Raw genomic sequence first — 8,699 nt, forward strand, 5'->3', positions numbered from 1 at the left:
GGATCTGGACACTGTGGCAATGACGGCCCGCCTGTCGACACAGCGCGCGCGCTGCATTCGACGCCTGGCCGCGTCCTTCCGGCCGGGCAGCACCGCACCTCTCAAAACATTTCAGAGGTTGCTGCGTTGTATGGCCTCAGCTGCAGCAGTGCTTCAGCTGGGTCTCTTACGAATGCGCCTGCTACAACGCTGGCTGAATGCCCGAGTGCCTCACAGAGCCTGGGCTTCCGGCGGCATCCGAATCAGAGTGACTCAGAGCTGCGTTTCAGCACTGAAGCCCTGGTTAGCGGCCGACTGGTACCAGCGGGGAGTGACAATGGGAGCCATCTCACACCGCAAAGTTATCTCGACGGACGCTTCCACCTCAGGTTGGGGCGCTCTTTTCGAGGGCAAACCGGTTTTTGGCCTGTGGTCAGACCAGGAAAAATGCCTCCACATAAACTGTTTGGAGATGATAGCGGTCGAGAACGCGCTCAAGCGCTTCCTCCCATTCATACAGGATCACCATGTGCTAGTCCGCTCGGACAACATGTCCGTGGTATCCTATGTGAACCGACAGGGCGGTGTCAGATCCAGGAATCTGTGCAAGCTGACAGAACGCCTTCTCGTGTGGGCTTACCGCTCGTTGCGCTCGCTGAGAGCCGCGCACGTGCCGGGCCACCTGAATGTCGGTCCAGACAGACTGTCCAGGGACAACATTCCCCCGGGAGAATGGTCCCTGCACCCCCAGACAGTCCAGTTTCTCTGGCGCCTATTCGGCAGAGCAGAGATCGACCTCTTTGTGTCGAAAGACAACGCTCACTGCCCGAAATTTTTCTCGAAAAGCGAGGACACGCTGTCCCAGACATGGCCCAGCCTCCCGCTGTATGCTTTTCCTCCGATCTCCCTGTTGCCACAGGTCATTTCGAGGATCAGAGAAACGCACCACTCAGTGCTTCTTATAGCCCCGCGCTGGGAGAACCAAACTTGGTACCCAGAGCTAGTGAGGCTGTCGCACTCATCCCCATGGCCGATCCTGGTGAGAAAGGATCTCCTCTCCCAAGCCGGTGGATCGATCTGGCATCCCCATCCAGAGCGTTGGTCTCTGCATGCATGGGTGATCAACGGATACCCGTTGACCTGCCAGAAGGGGTCGTGAACACGATCACACAGTCTAGAGCCCCCTCTACGAGACGGCTCTACGCGTCTAAATGGTCGGTGTTTTCTAAATGGTGCGCTACTAAGAGCTTGGATCCACGCGCATGCGGGGTCCCGCGGGTGCTCTCCTTCCTACAAGAGCTGTTGGAAAAGGGCAGGTCCCCTTCCACGCTCAAAGTGTATGTGGCGGCTATTGCAGCGTTCGCTGAGACGACGCGCGGCCGGGCAATAGGAAGGAACGAGCTCATTATCCGCTTCCTCAGAGGAGCTAGACGGATGAATCCCCCGCGGCCCCCCTCGGTTCCTATTTGGGATCTGTCCTTGGTCCTGGAGGCCCTGAAGGCTTTTCCCTTTGAACCGCTCGAATCCGTGGATTTAAAGTACCTGTCGCTTAAAACCGTTTTTTCTGATAGCTCTGTCTTCAGTTAAACGTGTGGGGGATTTGCACGCGCTATCTGTTAGCCCTGCATGTCTTGAGTTCGGACCGAACGACTCGAAAGTCATTCTCAGACCGAGACACGGTTACATCCCCAAAGCAATTGGAACCCCTTTTAGGGCACAAGTCATTTCCCTTTCGGCTCTGCCAGCATCCGATAATGGGGACAGTAATAACCTCCTATGCCCTGTCCAGGCGCTGAGAGTTTACATCACGCGCTCCGCCGCTTTCAGGCGTTCAGAGCAGCTCTTTGTTTCCTTCGGCGGACGCACCAAGGGTCTCGCCGCCTCGAAACAGAGCCTGTCCAGGTGGATAGTGGACGCGATTGCAGCAGCTTATGCCTCCAAACACCTGCAGTGCCCTCTGGGTATCAGAGCCCACTCTACTAGAGGCATGCCCTCTTCGTGGGCCTGGTCCAGTGGAATTTCTATCCAAGATATTTGTATGGCGGCGGGCTGGGCCTCCCCATCGACATTCGTGAGGTTTTATAACCTGGAAGTTCCCGCCTTACAGGCAAAATTACTGTCAGTATAAGTGACATATATGCTCTGCCCAGTCTCTCATGTGCAGACTACGTTCACATGCTGGCGATATTTCTGGTATGATACTTAGTGTGAAGTGTTTTATACTCAGACCGGCTGGACCGCTCTGTTTCTCATTCCCCTTTACGCGCTGTTTACCGGAGCTGGCCCGCGCTGCTGGCCGCCCGTATTCCACTCTGTGGCGCGGGGGTTTATTCTCTTCATGAAAGACCGAGTATGTCGCTCTTTTCTTACCCTAATAAGTGCTTATGTACTGTGTGGGCTCGCTCTGCCGGCCCTACTGTTTTGCACTGTTATATGCTTATAGACCGGCCGCGCCGCTCTATTTTATATACTGAGTGAAGTGCTTTGTACTGTGTTGGCCCGTCTCTCCGACCGGCCGCCTATTCCAGCAGAATGTTTTCCCCGGTCTCCCTGGGATTCATGGGCTGGATGCTCGGCGCACACGGCGTTGACAAAGGGTTCCCGATGCGTAAGCAACTTACGCAATACGAGAGAACCTCTCGTAAGAGAACGTACTCGGTTACCTAATGTAACCTCGGTTCTCTCTAGAAGAGGGAACGAGTATTGCGTAACCTGCCGTGTCGCGCCACGAGCTTTTGCGCTTCAGACTGCGAAAACCAGATATTTAGCCTGTGAGCACTGGTTATATACACGCTGGCCACACCCATTCTGACGGTTAGAAGGGTGTGGAGGGCGCAAAGCGTCCTCATTGGAGGCCACGTTTCAGAGTGCTCACTGATAGGCTTAAGCAGTTGCCGCCGGGCAGCCAATGAGCACGCTTATACAGCCTGCCTAGGTCTGCCGGCTGCCGCACTGCGTTGACAATGAATACAAAATTAAGGATAATTTTTGGCTTCAGATCTCGAAGAAAGAAGACTTTCCCGATGCGTAAGCAACTTACGCAATACTCATTCCCTCTTCTAGAGAGAACCGAGGTTACATTAGGTAACCGAGTACGTTATCTTGCACCTTTAATTGCCTTCGCTATCATCCTGTCAATCATCTGTCTCATTCTTGCGGGTCGCGGATATGATTACAGTTTCAGTAAAAATGTATTTCACCATCATCGGTACCCACCCTCAGCCGATTGGCATTACAGTATTTGCAATCACCATCCCGTGGCAAAACGGAGCGTCTAAAAGAAACGTTCTGACTGCTGCCTGAACATTGGTCAGTGAGCCTCTCCCGCTCGGCGCTGTCAAGCACAGCTTCACCACACAGATTTAACTCCGCACAGCTAAATAAAACAGGCTGGTGGCAGACTAATAATTAATATTTCTGGTGTGAAGATTTCTGTGAAACGAGTAAAGTTGCACAGAAGAAAGCCCAATAGGACCTGCCCTGTCCAGTTTAAGAATCTGTAGCCATAGTAGAGGACTCTTATTTTGTTGAATAGACCCGAGCGACAACTGATGACGTCACATGCTCAGACTTGCTTGACCAATCGGCGGAAGGGGGCGTGTCAGGCCGCCCACATGTGGAAAACGAATTTTGAAGTCATTCATTTTTTGCCTGTGATCTAAAAAACGAAAAATCAAGCCAAAAAATCGTTTTTTTTTGTTTTTTTTTACGAAAAAACAAATAAAGGGGCCGTTTTCTCGTTCATGCTTATTTCATTTCAAATTGGAAAATCAAAATGACACAAATGACTTTTACACTGAAATACCTTCCGGTTACACTGAAATGCCTTCCTTTTACACTGAAATGCCTTCCGGTTACACTGAAATGCCTTCCGTTTGCACTGAAATCACTCGCATATACATACACAACTAAAGCACACATCCACGTTTTATTTTGTATGTATGCGCGAGTGTTTTATGGATGTGTATGCGCGCATCGAGTTTATTTGTATGTGCGTGCATCGAGTTTATTTGTATGTGCGAGTGTTTATAGGTGTATATGCATGGAAGTTTATATGTATGTGCGAGTGTTTATAGGTGTATATGCATGGAAGTTTATATGTATGTGCGAGTGTTTATAGGTGTATGCGTGCGTCAAGTTTATATGTATATGCAAGTTATTCACAAGTGTATATGCATTCATGACTAACATAATATGTATTGGTATGGATTTCATATTAGTGTGCACGTGTATTTCATATATGTATTTTGAACATCCAATAGTATACATGTATATGCGAGTAATTTATAGGTGTATATGCACGTGTGTTATGTATGTATTGATAAGCGAAGTTTGATTTAAATCCTACGTGGCACCTCATATTAAACCTTATTTGCATCACAAGAGTGCTGAGTATCAAGAGTGTCTTGAATCCAAATTTGAACTTTTAAAGGTTCCATAAAAGTTCAAAAGGTTTCATAAATTTTAATTATCATGTTTACTGAATGCATTCGCTCAAACATTTGTGCTATAAAGTTTCCACCCTGGACTGATGTCATTGACTATTGCAATATTCTGTGAACTAGCCTTCCAGTTAGCACAATTAAGCCTCTACAGCCTAGAGGCAAAGGAAAATTGTCAGATTCACCCTTTATTCAAATAGTATTAAAAATGTGTTAAAGATTTTGTAAGTGTATTGTGTAGTTGTCCCTGGAGTCAATTGTTTATTTGTGATAACACAATGAAACATTCCAAATTGTACAGACATCATTTTTTAGCCAGGCTGTCATACAATGAAATTATGAACACATGAAAAAAACACAATGGACAATGAAATATTAATAAATGACTATGTTGCAGACAATGTATGATTTTTTTTCCTCCTGTGAGCTTTTTAGTTTTTCTAAAACCTGTAGCTGTAGTTTGCCCTTTTTTGTCACTTAATATTCAACAATATTACTGATCTGCCTGCATTGATACCATTATACGCGAACTGAACTAAGCTGGACGATGACATCACTGTTTTCTCCAGAGCAGCTGTATAGATAAATTCACTAAATAGATAACTCATTATTTTTTACTATGGAAATGCCACAAAGACTAAATTGTTACGTCATTTATTACCTTCTCATCTATCCAATCGTGTTCTAATACTTGTAGTGTAAAAGATCGGTACTTACACAAGTCTGAGTTTGCAGATGCGGACGCCTACATTCCCCTCCATCCTCCCCACCACCACCAGGATGGTCCCTGTCCATACCTCCCAGGGGTTATAGGCTGCGCTCCACCTTCATCTTCAGGCAAGAAATGCAGATTCCGTACCCTCTGATTGCGAGCTACGGACAGGGCCTACGCCAATAATATTTGCTTGCTGGGCTGTTAATAAATGTATACTTGTTTCGGTATTTTGCCTCTCGAGTCTATCTAGTAGAAATTAATCAACACTGAACTTACTTAAGCTGGACAATGACACTATTTTCTTCTAGAGCTGCTGTACAGCCAAGACTAACTTTGTTCCATTACTTTCCTGTTATCTCTGTAAAGCTGCTTTGAAACAATCTGTATTGTAAAAATCACTGTAGAAATAAAGGTGACTTGAAATAATTTTGTCAGATAAATACCTTCACTAAGTTTAGTTTTGTTCTTCCCTCATATTTAAAAAAAATATAAATATAAAAATATTTTCCTTATAATTTGATGGTTTAAGCAAACTTGTAGGGTAATAAAAAAAATAAAAAAACCTCTGCACATCACTTTTGGCCACTACTGTATATTTGGTGTGGTCAGTGCCACAATAGTGCTATTCAAGAGCCTGCTACCTGTGGACCGAAGGGCCGGAGTCATCACAGGTGCACTGCTGCATTTTTCCAGTCGCCAAAAATATAATTAAGTGTGCTTGCTGAAAGCAGGACACTTATTGTTCTTCTTAAGTTTTCTTCTTCTTCTTCTTCTTATTATTATTCCCGGGAGAGAAATTTTGGCCAGCTCCTGCGCCTAGGCCCTTTGAGACAGAGACACCGTTCCAACTTTAAAACCTCCGGTCAGTACCGGTGTAAGTTGCTCGCGAAGATGACATCACGAGTCCATGTCGTTCGTCCGCCATATTGGATTGAACAGAAAGCGAAACTAAATTTTCACAGGTCACAAATTTGGTCTGAACTTCATGAAACTGGACATACATGATCCTTGGACCAAGCCTCACAAAAGTTACTAGAAGGATTTTTGATTTTCGGAAGCGTTTGCCCGTCACAGCCAAACGAAATCAGCGGTGTAGTCGTCAAACAGGAAGTCGTCCATATCTCAGGAACTCTGTCACGTATCGAAACCAAACTTTGTACATGAACTCGGGACTCCAATGTGAGGATGCAAAAGATCTGAAATATATATATATATTTTTTTTTTTCAGGCTAATTGACAACATTTACTTATGTCTATGCAAAAGAGTTTCACCTCACACTTTTAATGTTAATGCTTTTAGACAGTAGGTGGCACTGTTGTATTACATTTCACAGAGCTGCCAAGTCAGTGTATAGACTGCATTCGTTTTTACTAGGTTTGTCTTAATACAGTGAGGAAAATAAGTATTTGAACACCCTGCTATTTTGCAAGTTCTCCCACTTAGAAATCATGGAGGGGTCTGAAATTGTCATCGTAGGTGCATGTCCACTGTGAGAGACATAATCTAAAAAAAAAAATCCAGAAATCACAATATATGATTTTTTAACTATTTATTTGTATGATACAGCTGCAAATAAGTATTTGAACACCTGAGAAAATCAATGTTAATATTTGGTACAGTAGCCTTTGTTTGCAATTACAGAGGTCAAATGTTTCCTGTAGTTTTTCACCAGGTTTGCACACACTGCAGGAGGGATTTTGGCCCACTCCTCCACACAGATCTTCTCTAGATCAGTCAGGTTTCTGGGCTGTTGCTGAGAAACACGGAGTTTGAGCTCCCTCCAAAGATTCTCTATTGGGTTTAGGTCTGGAGACTGGCTAGGCCACGCCAGAACCTTGATATGCTTCTTACAGAGCCACTCCTTGGTTATCCTGGCTGTGTGCTTCGGGTCATTGTCATGTTGGAAGACCCAGCCTCGACCCATCTTCAATGCTCTAACTGAGGGAAGGAGGTTGTTCCCCAAAATCTCGCAATACATAGCCCCGGTCATCCTCTCCTTAATACAGTGCAGTCGCCCTGTCCCATGTGCAGAAAAACACCCCCAAAGCATGATGCTACCAACCCCATGCTTCACAGTAGGGATGGTGTTCTTGGGATGGTACTCATCATTTTTCTTCCTCCAAACACGTTTAGTGGAATTATGACCAAAAAGTTCTATTTTGGTCTCATCTGACCACATGACTTTCTCCCATGACTCCTCTGGATCATCCAAATGGTCATTGGCAAACTTAAGACGGGCCTTGACATGTGCTGGTTTAAGCAGGGGAACCTTGCATGATTTCAAACCATGACGTCTTAGTGTATTACCAACAGTAACCTTGGAAACGATGGTCCCAGCTCTTTTCAGGCCATTGACCAGCTCCTCCCGTGTAGTTCTGGGCTGATTTCTCACCTTTCTTAGGATCATTGAGACCCCACGAGGTGAGATCTTGCATGGAGCCCCAGTCCGAGGGAGATTGACAGTCATGTTTAGCTTCTTCCATTTTCTAATGATTGCTCCAACAGTGGACCTTTTTTCACCAAGCTGCTTGGCAATTTCCCTGTAGCCCTTTCCAGCCTTGTGGAGGTGTACAATTTTGTCTCTAGTGTCTTTGGACAGCTCTTTGGTCTTGGCCATGTTAGTAGATGGATTCTTACTGATTGTATGGGGTGGACAGGTGTCTTTATGCAGCTAACGACCTCAAACAGGTGCATCTAATTTAGGATAATAAATGGAGTGGAGAAGGACATTTTAAAGGCAGACTAATGCCTGGTTCAGATTACACGATTTTAGCCCGATTTTGGCACAATCTGTTTGACGTAGGGTGTCGTGGGGATTCGCAAACAACAACGGGCGTCGGGACGCAAGATTCGATCGTTTCATCTCGTATAGTGTGTCATAGTGGGCGACAACAATGTCTGTGATGCTTCACGACATTACGACAGAAAGACTAGCATGTTTAATTTTTTAACGGTCTTTCACGATGACGGTGCGCGAGTGAGTGAGAGTCTGTGTTCGCGAGTGTGTGTGTGACTGTGTGTGTGCGCGAGAGTGAGTGTGTGTGTGTGTGTGTGTGAGAGAGAGCGAGAGAGAGAGAGAGAGAGAGTGAGTGCGTGCGTGTATGTGAGTGAGTGTGTATGTGCAAGTGAGCGAGAGTGTGTGTGTGTGTGTGTGTGAGTGAGTGCGTGCGTGTATATGTGCGAGTGAATGAGTGTGTGAGACGGCTCGCGATGACTGGTCAGAAAACAACGTGTAGTCTGACATGTTTCTTGTCCACGACATGACAAGATTTTTAGGAGTCAAAATCGTGAAATCTGACACAGTGACTATCGTAACAGACAAAAAAATCGTGTAATCTGAACCAGGCATAACAGGTCTTTGAGGGTCAGAATTCTAGCTGATAGACAGGTGTTCAAATACTTATTTGCAGCTGTATCACACAAATAAATAGCACAAAAAAATCATATATTGTGATTTCTGGATTTTTTTTTTAGATTATGTCTCTCACAGTGAACATGCACCTACGATGACAATTTCAGACCCCTCCATGATTTCCAAGTGGGAGAACTTGCAAAATAGCAG

Source organism: Squalius cephalus (genome assembly GCF_949319135.1).
Source record: "Squalius cephalus genome assembly, chromosome: 5".
NCBI classification, from domain to species: Eukaryota; Metazoa; Chordata; class Actinopteri; order Cypriniformes; family Leuciscidae; genus Squalius; species Squalius cephalus.